Consider the following 13,188-nt stretch of genomic DNA (forward strand, 5'->3'; position numbering starts at 1 on the left):
TGGAGAGTAAGGAGGGTGCGGCATCAATTCAAACTTTAGATCGTTGATTTTAGCCGTCGCAACGATTGACGTGTGCGCTGGTGCGTTATCGTGATGAAACAAGATTTTTTTCTTCGCCAGATGAGGTCGTTTAATTTTCACCTCGTGGCTCAAACGTTGCAATAAGTCTGCGTAGTATTGACCAGTGATAGTATTACCCTTTGCAAGGTAATCAATGTATATAATACCTCTTGCATCCCAAAAAACAGTAGCCATAACCTTGTTCGCCGAAAAAATTGTTTTTGCCTTCTTTGGAGTTGGTTCCCCTGGTCCAATCCACTGTTTAGACTGTTCTTTGGTTTCAGGAGTGTAGTGGTGGACCCACGTTTCGTCAACGGTTACGAATCGACGCAAAAATTCGCTTGGATTACGCTTATACAATGACAAATTTGCGGTAGAAATGTTTTTTCGAATCAATTTTTGGTCGACTGTTAGCAAACGCGGCACCCATCTTGCACAGAGCTTTTCCATATGCAAATGTTGGTGCAAAATATGTTGCACACGTTCATATGACATCTTACAGGTCTCAGCTATCTCACGCACTTTCAATCTGCGGTCTCCCAGCACTATTTGATGAATTTTTTCGATCATATCTGGAGTTGTGACCTCAACGGGGCGTCCTGAGCGAGGCCCATCAGAGGTGCTCACACGACCCTTTTTAAACTCGGAAACCCACTGCTTAACGGTTGAATATGACGGGGAGGATGTCCCCAGTGTTGAGTCCATCTCTTTTTTAATTTCCTTCGGCGTTAACCCCTTCAAATAAAAGTATTTGATGACAGCACGATTTTCCTGCTTTTCCATTTTTACGAAAACCACAGAGGCGTCTTGTTCAGCGTGCTGTCAAACCTACACTAGCAAGGAGATCGGGCTGAAACTATAGCTACAAGCTATCCAAGGATGGTACTATAGAATGTCACCTCAAGGTAGGCCTAGTGGCGTCATCTCTTGGTTAGGCCGGAAACTTATCAATCCACCCTCGTATAATGCATTGCCGTAGTGTACGAGAAGGAGGTTGGTACATACGCGACCAGACCGTCGAGATATTTCTAAATTACATATTTCCGCCGGAGGCCAGGGTGGAATTCGTTTATCACTGATATTCAAAGCAAGCAGTAAAAATGGCATATCGTATCAAGCGAACAGACGTCCACGAGATGGCGTTCCAGAAATGGCGAATAAACAGGGAACTAGTGTCGCGGTCATGGCGATTATGTTCGAGTGTATTAGTACAGGGCACACAGACTATCAACCTCTTAATATGTCCTCCATGACATTAGCATTCCGTGCTTCGAGTTCGAACCTTCTGCATATTGCATGCCGAAGGATGCTGTATGTATACATATAGCCATGCATGTATGTATGTCTGCTGGTAATGGTTGGAAAGTAAGGTTTAGTTCATGAGGGACGTTGATGGACACGAATATTCGGAGCATGATCTTCCAGGACTTGAAAATTGAACTACTGTGAATGTTAGTTCGAACCATATCGATTTAGCAACTACTAATTAGATTGATGCAAAATGTCCAATTTAGCAAGTGCGAAGTATCTCAGAAAAGTTGTGTTAGGTGAAACAAAAAAAATAGAATAAAATAATTCGAAGTGGTCTGTATTCTGTCGAAACTGCCAGATGCGGATCGCGATTTCGATCTTTTTGGATCCCATCAGCGCGCCGCAGACAGCTCCGACAGAACACAGACGAACTTTTACCTGCTGCCTTAACAGCGCGTTTTAGAAAATACGACAAATGGCGCTGTAAACGCCATCTGTAGTACAGTGCTACAAAATAGAACTTTGAACACCTTATGGGCTGAACGATTTAACCGGTAAAAAGCCCGTATTGAAAAGTAACTGCTTTTTGTCAGAACTACTGTCAAGCATGGATTGTGATATCAAATCCTTCCCCTAATATAGGCACCAAAAAAATGGACAATCTTCCACCCGGATCATTAGCACTTCAGCATCGCCACGTGTGCATGCTAAACGTTATATTTAAAAAAGTAAAACATCTTTGTCATGTCGCTGAAAAATAATGTTTGTTTCGATCGATCATCCATTTTTATTTAATAATTACGTTTCATCCGAACAATTGATGGACCACTGATGTGAGGAAAAGTAAAAGAAAGCGGCGACAGCTTTCATTGAGACTTTAATGATCCATCTGTAATATTAACTCAATTTGACATTCATTATATGGTAAAACATTATCCAAAGAGTAGCATGTTTTTAGTACAGGCATTAGGTCACGAACATGCTTATGTTATTAGGCGAGCTAAATAACTGTCGTTAGGTGTAACCCCATATTTTGCCTTTTAACTAAACCAGTTGCAAAATAAAACAAGTCTTGAGAGAGATACACAGAGTCAAGAAATTATATTCTTTTATTGTTTGAGTAACATCACCTTGCTTTTTGTAGATGGAATTTTTGGTGCTTTTGTGAAAGTAAAAGGCATCAAGGGCGAGATGCAAAAGCGTAATAAAAACTGTTTCTTTTTGGGTTATCTAAATAGATAAAAAAACATCCACGAGGGTGTTGTTTGCCAGGCGGTTGGCTTTACGGGGAGTAGTGCATCACGTTAGCGAAGGTGATGCACTTATTTTACTAGACGGGTCAATATCTGTTACGGGGGTAATAATTTTCGTCGGGCTCCATTTACCCTGCACTACAGGGACGAAACTTAACGAAAAAACATGAGGTTTGAGACACGAAAGTGCCAACTATGTATCATTAAGGGCGAATTTTATACACTTGGAGTAAAACGTTTACTAAAAAGGCCACAGCGTTTAGGGTTAATTTTGTTAGATGGTGAAACTGAGGTACTAAATAAAGAGTGAAAAAGTCCAAATATCCAATTTTAGTAAAAGGAGTTTCTCGGCGATTACATTCCTTCTCTTAGACGGTTCATATTGTAGCGAGCACGAGTGTGTTTGTGTGCGATCGGGCACAGGTGTGCGTGAACGGCTTATCGATTCGCCGACTAGTCGCGGGCGCCGTATTTGTAAATGTGTGTGTCGTACCTGCGTTCTGGGAAAGCAGTTAAACAGTTCAAAGAAAAAATAAACTATCCGGATGTTTCCAGAAGGTTCCAGAAAGTAAACAAAAGTGTATTTAAAGAATGAGACGATCGCCCAGAAGAGAAGAAATAAATTGACCGTTTCAGAAGTGAATCCAGAAATAACTTGACAGTGATAGCAGTGAATTAAATAGCGCAGTGAATAGTGATATATCAATAGTGGTGTAAATAAATAACCTAAGTTTAGTACTAATTTAATAGTGTTTTTAAGTTCTTTAATAATTAGTGTAAATAAATAGTTTTTGTCGTTATCAGTCTTAGAAGTAAATTTTGTTAAACCCACGAACATTACAATATATTGAATATTTTTACTATTATATTTTTACAATTCAAACTCCTCATGTCGAATTTCTTTCCAAAGGTGGAACCTATGTCTAAGTTCGCTTTAGGGCTTCGTCTACGTGATTAGTTTTGTTTAAAAGGAAATTAGTTTCAGTGGGATATATATCCTGCTTAGGAATTGAGCACCGCATTGACTACTTCCTTCTAATATTTTTTAGTAACGCATGGCTTCCAAACCGAATAATTACACCATTATCTGGTAATTTAAAGCGTTAACTAAGACTTTTCCAACTTCTAATTAAGTGTTTTTTATCGAAAGAAGTCATCAAGTTGAACTGAAAGAAAAGGACATAAAGTCGTTTATTTGTATTAGACCTGAACATGAACATTCCTTTTTATTCTGAAAACGATGTTAATTGTAACGCACCATTAGATTTTATTTTTGTAATCCGTAATGTTTAAAGACAAGCATGTCACAATCAATTAAGAATATTTAATTAAAGAGATTGCTGGGTGAAGTTAATCTAAAATTATTAATGAATAGGTTAATGTAGAAATTGAATTTTAATAGACTGGACGAGAGTATGCGCTGATGTTTCCAATGAAAACAAATCAAAATAATTAAAATCTAATTCTGCAAAATCATGATTTCCTATCTGACACCTACTTATTATTACTTATTATACTTTATAAAATATTAAAGCAACCCAAAAAAGTTGACAATTGAGTTATATATATCAGGGGTGTAAAGAAATCCTGATGGTCAGGTTTAATTAGCCTGGGGTAGCATTGAACTAAAATACGCCACTGGTTGATGGGTGTGTCGGTAAAACAACTGCAAGAAAAGCCCTAATGAAGTAATTGTTACCGTTCATGTTATTTGTGCTAACCACAACAACATTAAAGGTGGAATATAGATGGTAATCAACGAACAATTATAATAGAAAACTGTCGCGTTGACATTATGAAATACAACCCTTTGTTTTCACAACAAGCAAATGACTGTTTCGTGTATCGACACGTTTAATTCGTTTCGTTTAACCGCGGACAAATTTGCCATAAACTTGTCGAGTGTTAATCAGAAAACAAAAAATGAGAAATTTAGTCCACACCGTAGGAATATGCCTTCATAAACAACTCGTTGTTTGGTATTGGTTTGTGTCTAGACCAAGCATTGAAATTTCTCAGAGTAATAAATTCATTACGTGCTGGTTTGAAGAAACTTTTAATTTGAGGGGAGGATAAGTCATAATTAAATGACGTTTTTGTGCAACTGTAAATTAAACAAATATTTTAGAAAGACTTTTAAGTTTCTTAGGTTCAAATGAATTACATAAAAGTGGTTATAAACTACCGTAACTTATCTTTCTTTCTTTTTTGTAAAGAACTAATGTAACTCATTGTGTGTAGGAACTTTTTACAACCTGAAAATAACTTAACGAAAAAGCACAATAAAATCTTTTCATAAAGAAATAGCGTAAGAAGCTGTTATACAAATGTAAAAACGTTTCTATTTTCGATTTGCAGGTTGTTCCTTTGGTTAGTGGCATTCTTGTCAGAAAGGCAGTGCTTTTGATGGAGCCGCCACGTGTTTACTTAACGTGTACATGTTAAAAGCACATGGCAGGGTCATCATCCTGGCAATTGTTGTCAAACACGCTCGCATTGTTTCAACTGTAACCATTACAAACCTGGTAAGTAATTGTTTTCATCTTTTGCAATAATATTCGACCGCGCTCTAATTAGAATTTACTCAAGAAACAAATTATAGAAAGAGTCGTATCTCCTTCTTATATGGGGGTAGTTAGGTAGGAGCAAGTGGAGCACTACCTTCCTCTTCTAGCAAGCTCATTGTCTCTCTAGGAAAAGATTCTGACGATTCACGTTATCGGCACAAAGTTTAAAAACAAAGAACCTAAACACATTGAAAATCTTGCTCCCCTTAGAAAAGCCTTTAGCTACGCCAATGCCTACTTATATAAAATTGTATAAGGAACCTCCACCCATCTTAAAGTGTATCTACAATTGATTCAATTTGAATTAGTGTCAGTTATCCAGTTGGACATATTTAAAAATACGTAATTTTTCTGATGACTTCGCCTTCCTAATTTGCCCACTATCTTAGGTACTACTACTAGATACTTATCTACCTATAGATCTACCATACTATCTTTTACATGTCTTGTGGCTAAATATCCAAACCAAAATTTTTACTGTGTAGACATACATATAGGCGTACAGTTTGATGCAGGTGCGCGAGACCGTTCATTGTCACGCACCTAGGGTAAGGAAGGCTTTTGGGGGTAGCGTAGTCGGACAATTGGGGGGGGGAGCTTTGGAAGTAATGTGACGTTCGTACAGAATCAGCCATTAGATAAAACTCATAAATGACACTCTAACGTGACCAGTGGGGAGGAAGATAAGATACCTGCGTGACGAAGCGCAACCAGTTAGAGAAGTGGGGGGGGGGGTCAAAAAGGTGGCGTAACGTAATGTAAATTTGAAATTGAATATTAATCATGATTTTGACAACTAAAGTACAAGTACCTAAGACTTTTTCACTTTGAATCTTTGATACGTCTTATTGATCGTTTGAAATGTCTCTAGTTTGTAACACTAATTGAATTGTTTGCACGTGCGTGAAATTAAAGAAGCGGTAGCATTTCCGGACCGATTTGTAGCAATATGTCAACATTAAAATGTATTCGTAGCAACTGTAGGAGAGGAAACCAACATGTGCGACTCGTCTTGCGTATCCGGGGCAAACCCATCTCTCTGAAATATGTTCGCACTTTGTATCCACTTAAAGATCATGATTTCGGACAAATATGAATAGTTATAAAAACCTTATGTTTCTAGCACCCTTCTTATACAAATGCCGATCCCTTTTTATAAATTGACGAAACCCTCGAGATTTTTTTCTTATTATTATACCCGGCAACCCGTGTGGATCGAGTGTTCGCTGTTAATCTCGATTTTCAGTCTCCACCTGTTTTCGTCCCGTGACGAAGTGTCTCATTCAAATTGCATTTAGAAGTTCCTACAACTTCACACTTCCTATCATAAATTCGTATGTACGTATCTGTCTCATCTGTTTTCTGCCACCGGAAGAACTATAGTTTTCTCTTAAAACCACACGGATATAAAAATTCTTACAAATCCAACTATGTTGTTGAAGATTTCGCTTTTTTTTTGCTGTTGTGCGTCTCAAGACGATCCGCAAAGTTTTATGATGATCTGTAGGGATAAAATAATAATAAAAATCGGTTGTCTGTAAAGTCGGTTTACTGACGATAGTTGAACGTGACAACGTCATAAGAAAATACTGATGGAATGGTTTCATTTTTTCAAAAGAAAATTTTAATTTTATTTGTTTGATAGATATTTTGTATGGATATAGAGAAGGAGGTAAATGGAAATGTATTATTGTATAGCAGCTGTCCACGCGGACGCATCGCTCACTCAAGTAGGAGAGAGACAGATGTCGAACGCTGCCGAACGCGGAGACCGATTGTGCCTCTTTGTCGCTCGTTCCGCGCTCTCGCTTCCACTTCAAGCCTTAAATGGAACGCCTCAGAGCGAGGTAACGCCGCATGAGTCATGTTTTTTCGTGCGTGCAGCCGGTTCCATCGAATTATAAGACGTTGTCACGTCAAAAAATGTAAAAAGAAGTCTACAAATTAACTGGTGCTGTCCTAATTCCGGTCTAAAAGCTGTCGTCAGTTGGAGTTACTTCCCAACGTTTTGCTGGCACGAGTGACGGGCTTCTTTAAAAGTCCTTCCATCTCCGATGCTGGATGTGGATGTAGACCCGAATCAGGCTAGCATCAATTCACCAACTGGTCGCTAAAGCTTTTATCTATTTTTCGAAGTTTTCGATACTTTACGTTTTTTTTAGTGGTGTTGATGTTTCATGTTAAATTTTATTTGCAACCATTCCTCACTCACCCTTACCAGGCATGCCTTGAATTGACAAATAAGATTAAATAAAATGGATTTGAAGACGGTAGGTAGTTTACCTTAGTGGACGGCTTCAGTGACACAACTTTGCAAATTCGTAGAGGGATCGTAGTTAGCATCTTGAAACACGGTGTAGGGCGCGGAGCGAATATTGTGTCCCTCGAGTTTCCATAATTCGATCATGCCACGGCTACGGATGTCTTAGAGCTCGAGCCTGTCTGTCTGCGCACGAATAATTTATTTTGTCGAGGATTACCCAGAGATATAGAGAAACAGAGAGCTACGGATTCTTCGCCGAACGTCAAACAGGGAACCACCTATCTCTTATCCATCCTCGGAATTCCATTTGTTTCTATGCAATGGAATAACCAGTGCGAAATAAATAGGGTTGACATGCACATGCAATCGGAATGCAATGAGTGAATCGGACACGAAATGATGATGGGACGGCGGCATGGTGTTGTTTATAGCTAGGAAACTGACAAACTGCCTAAAACCACTCATGTAATTACTTAATTACATTTTAGAATTTTTAGTACTAGTACATTGTATTTAATTTTCACAAGTATCAATGTCCAATATACAACCAAAAAGAATAAATCGCGATCAATGTCCTCCAGGACAAAGAAGACATTGGCTGTGACAGTACAATGAAGATACATTGAACATTCCAAACCAGAGAAGTCCACTAGAAAAGGAAAAGCTTTAGTAATTTTAAGTCTTCTAGGCTAATACTTGTCGAAATTACACTTATCTACTGGCATTTAGGGACAATAATAAGGTTATAATTACCCTATTCGATCTCACAAAATATAATCGGATGCTGTGGAACAATAACTAAATAAACACTTGAAATCCAAAATTCCACACAAACCAGTTTCTAACTGAGGATGACACCTTGGATGTCGAAACGTGTTTTAGCTTTCTATGTGGAATTTTGGATTTTTAGTGTTTATTTATTAGATCTCATCAGCACGTGGTGGGCAGGCTCAATGTTCTTGTTCAAGTTATATTTTAAAAGACAAACTGATCATTATTCTGATTCGTGGAATATGTGGGTGTAATTTTCAATTTCCTCATAATTTGTAGCAAATTCCTGGTATCGATGGTCAAATATCTACCAGAATGTCAAATTACTGTCTATAATTTTCCGCATGTAACCAATAAGCATCCAATTTTCGTTACAGTTCCTTGTGGACATTATTTTATGAGTGAGACGTAGTCATGTATGAGAATTGTGTTTGTATTACATTTATTAATGGAAATGGTTTCTGGGAAAAACACTTTCATTTGGTATATAACACATAATACACAATTGCTCATATATGTATACATAACTAATGTTGAACGCAAAAAGGCGATCGGTTCCGTTGATAGTGCGAACTGCTTTCCTTAATTTGCATGCAAGCGGAATAATTAGCTAATGCCTATTCGAGAAACGTGCTCATTAATGTAAATTATTGCACTTTTACTGAATTTGAATGTGAAGAAAAGCTGACATGCAGATTGAAAGTTTATAACGGCACTAATGTGTGCATTTTCAAAATGCACATTTCTCTGCGCCTTTGAAAAATTAAATTCGTAGCGCAATTAGCAAATAACGTACTAATTAAAAGTTGTCATTGTTACGGGTATCATAATTTACACGTACAATTAAAATTAGACATCCATGATGCTTCGTTTATAGCTTATTTGAACGCAAGTTTTGCTTACTTGCATAGGTCACAATAGAATTTTTGTGTAAAACAATAATACGTTTCTTGTTCAAAGTGAAAGAGCTCAATTACAATTTAATCATGTCAAAATGGCAGTCTCGCGTATGGACTTTTTTTTTTACCAATTGGACAATGATTCTTGTAAAGTCAAGTGTAAGCAGTGCCAAATGATAATTCTCGTGGTGGACAGGGAAAAACAGCAAGTATAAACAACAAAATCAAATGCGGATATCCAACCTTAATACCTCAGTTAGGTTCTATGATCATTGCTTAGCATTCGGGTGGACGCCGGTTCGATTCCTTGGTCCAAGTTTTTCTTTGGTTTCCTTGGATCACTTAGGCAAGTGCTGGGGCAGTAATATTCCACAGATAATCTTTCATTCTCCACTGTCTTCATTTCGTCGGTCTCAACCTTCTCACCCGAACCACCACCCACCCATTCCCACGATTCCTGAAAGCAGGCTGAAGAGGGCCTTCCGCCCTACCTTCCGGCATAGTCCGGAGGGACTGCCCGCCCACCAGCGTTACTGGCTGGTGGGAATGAAACACCCAAAAGTTTTTTTCTATGATCAAATGCATGCTCGATCACAGACTAAGTATTCCTTCCAGTCGCAAATCCAAGTCTGTTGATAACACAAATTCCTACTGTTTTATTTAAATAAGAAGAATATATTTGTCAATGTTTATTGATGAAGATAAGACGATATGTGTAAGACTGATTCTAAAATAATAATGTTGATTAACAATCAAAGTTTTTAGTTTGTGTAATTCCTCATATATACAACGTATTGAGAAATACGTACAAAGTAAGAAGGCGGATATAATATCTAGAAAGAATGAACTAGCTTAGTGATAGAACAATAGTGTGTATAACCTAGGATTTGAGGACCTCGTCCTTAATTTTTACAAAGTTTTATTGAGCACCACAGTTTCGTACTACAATTATTAAAAATGTTAAACTTTGTTGTGTATTTGTTGTTTTCGTATGAATTATAGGGCTATCATAAAAATCGCTGAGTTTTATTAGTTTTTATACTTTCCTTGACAAGAACCGTGAAGTCTTGAAGATAAAATTCGACCAGCTGTCCTTTCGTTCCGCATTATGTCCTCATGTCGCCGATGTCGTTTAAAATAGACGCCTAACAACGAAAAGTCACCCCAAACATCCCCCATAAATCCCTCAGATTACAAGCAGACGAGCTGAGATGACAGTGGCAGAGCGTCAACGTGGATGTTACCGGGAGAAAAAATACAAAGGAAGGATGCGCTGTGTTTGCAGAAACTGCGACCTATTCCTATACATCACGGAGATAAAGGATGCCATGGACAGATACGTATTTGTATAGATACACATGCATATGTATATATATGTATTTGTGAATAAGCCAGTATTGACTGTGGTTGGTTCGATACGGTCTGATGTTGATCTCCGTTTATCGAAACGATTCTTATTAGATACTAGACACAAAGCGACCTCTTCTTCTGTTCGTATATTTATAATGGAAAACCGAAAGCCAAAACGGATCAAAAGAGAAACTTTTGTGTATTCCTAACCCAAACATCCGGAACTGTGAATGAATTCTATGTTTTTTGCATTTGTACATACCTTATCTCAAAGCACTATCTAATACACCTTGAGCCGATGAAATAGGCATAGTCAAGATCATCAGGACGTAAGATTTGGATCATCTTATTCTGTAATAAAATCCAGTAATTTGTAAGATGCTTTTCTTGATCTGTGGTATTTTTACATATTTTTGCCAGCACAGGTTTTTTTGTTACATAGTACCTATACATAAATTTTTATTTAGGTCATTAGTACAAAATTGGTACATCTAAATTATTTATTTAAAACTGCAAGTTAACACCTACTTATCTAGTGTGTTAGCAATCATTTAAATAGCGGAATTAATAATAATTGAGGAGTCGGGAGTCGAATTCAAAATCACGAAAATGCAGGGTGGTGAAGCTGCTTACCGTCTTCACTCACCCGGTGATAGTTAGTCCAAATTATCTAATAGGGTAGGTTAATATTAGGGTTGCCACCCGTACTTTATTATAAAGTATTGTACTCTATTTCGATTGTGCGTACGTTATACTTTACAAGACACATAAAGTACGCAAAAATACTTTATTTAAGGCCTTAAGTAAACATCGTAATTTTGTAAGCGATTATTCGAAATTCAGAGTATTTTTACATCAATAATATTGCACAGAAAAATGGCAAGCCATATTTACGGAACAACCTGATTTCCCAAATCTGTTCAAAGTAGTGTCACTTTTGCTGTCCGTTCCGGCCACTTCAGCATTTACAGAAAGAGTATTCTCTGTTATGAACGCAAAGTGGCGGGACGACAGGAATAAAGCTTCATTAAAACTAATTAAAAATGAACTTTTAGTTTACTTAAATCTTTGTTTGCCATGTTTAGAGGCTATTAATGTATTTAAGAGCGACAGCAATTTGTTACTGGCTGCTAGGTGTAACAAAAAATATGTTTATAAAAACAAAAAATAAAATTCTTTATTTTTATGCTGAGTACTTTTTTTTTTAACCTTTTAGTCGAGAAATACTTTATGTAAAGCCTGAAAAGGTGACAACCCTGTGATAGTTCCCTCAATTTCTACGTTCTCAAACTATCTAGTAAGGTAGGCTACGATTATTATTGTACTATAAGGTTTGGTTAGTGTATATAGTAAAATTTCTGACTAATCATTCTAATATTTCCATATTATATTAATGTAATTTTACCCCGTTTCTAAATATCCAAACTTAAATAAATATATAAGTTCGCTTCTTTGGGACATTATGCAGCATAAAAGCGCGTTTTTCTTTATTGAGCTTTATTGGGAGGGTTGAACGGGTGTATTTTAGAAATTCCCGTTAATACTGTTAAAGGAATTCTAAATGAAACATTCTTCGGAAAGGAGTGTCATTTCTCTAAACCCTCGACGTCCGACTATCGGAATTTGTTAACATTGTCTCCGGCTGAGCTAACTCGTTCAGAAATGATGATTGCAGCCGCAGCGTCGCTCGCGTCTCGATTTTGCCGAAAGAATTTATATTCTCACGTTAACGTTTCGGTTTCTTGCCCGGACGCTCCAACAGGTACCAGTCTCGAATATTTTATTTTATAATGGACGTTTTTCTCGGACACCTCTCGGCCACCGCATGAAGAATTCGAGTCGTCCCAGAAATACCAATAAAGCGAACGTTTTGTTAAATCTTCGGTAGCGGTTGGCCATGTCCGAATCGCTTTGATGGACCCGCGCTCTATTTATAAAACCGTGACAGCCCACCAAACTCGGTAATTAGGGAAATTTAAATAAACTACCTTTGCACCTACTGCTGTCTCGCCGTGCGTCGAAATTAATTTTTCGGCGGACGATTTCAAGAATTCCGAACTTTTTAAATGCTATTCGTAGCTTTTTGTTTTTCTTATTTATACAAACACACACAAAGCTTTTCACTCATCAAATTATTCTTTTTTACAGTAAATTAATAAAAATTGAAGAAATTAAAAGGATTTACATATTTACGTACCTTGTGGTGCGACAAATTACCTTTTTACTAAATATCTACACTGCAACCCATGGATCAAGTGCGCTATTATGCGGCATTTAGCCTACTTAATGTTATTTCCTTTTCTTCATTAGTGTCCGCTGCAATTCCAATCTGGCATCTCTTTTCTATGTTTACGATATTCCCTCCCTACAACGTCTGTCGTGAGTAAAAGTAGGCGTTCTGTCAGCAATCGCTCTAGTCTGATTAGGAAGTTGAAAAAAGAAAGTAAATATGACAGTTTTATTACGGACTATGCACGGGTGCGAAACAGTGGGCGCGGCGGAAAAGAAAAGGTTAGAAGCTTTCGAAATGTGGTGTTATAGGCGAATGATGAGGATAACGTGGGTAGAAAAGGTTAAAAATGAAGAGGTATTAGAATGAATAAGAGAACAGAGGACTCTATGGAAGTTAATAAAAAGTAGGCGAGATACGTTGTTAGGAAACTTTCTCAGGCATGAAGGTCTAGTCAGAGACATATTAGAGGCAGAAACAGGAGTTAGGAGGGGTAGAGGTAGACCTAGATTAGATTACTGTTCGCAAATAGTTAAGGATGTGG

This window comes from Agrilus planipennis, unplaced genomic scaffold (genome assembly GCF_000699045.2).
Source record: "Agrilus planipennis isolate EAB-ADULT unplaced genomic scaffold, Apla_2.0 scaffold8, whole genome shotgun sequence".
In the NCBI taxonomy this organism is placed as follows: Eukaryota; Metazoa; Arthropoda; class Insecta; order Coleoptera; family Buprestidae; genus Agrilus; species Agrilus planipennis.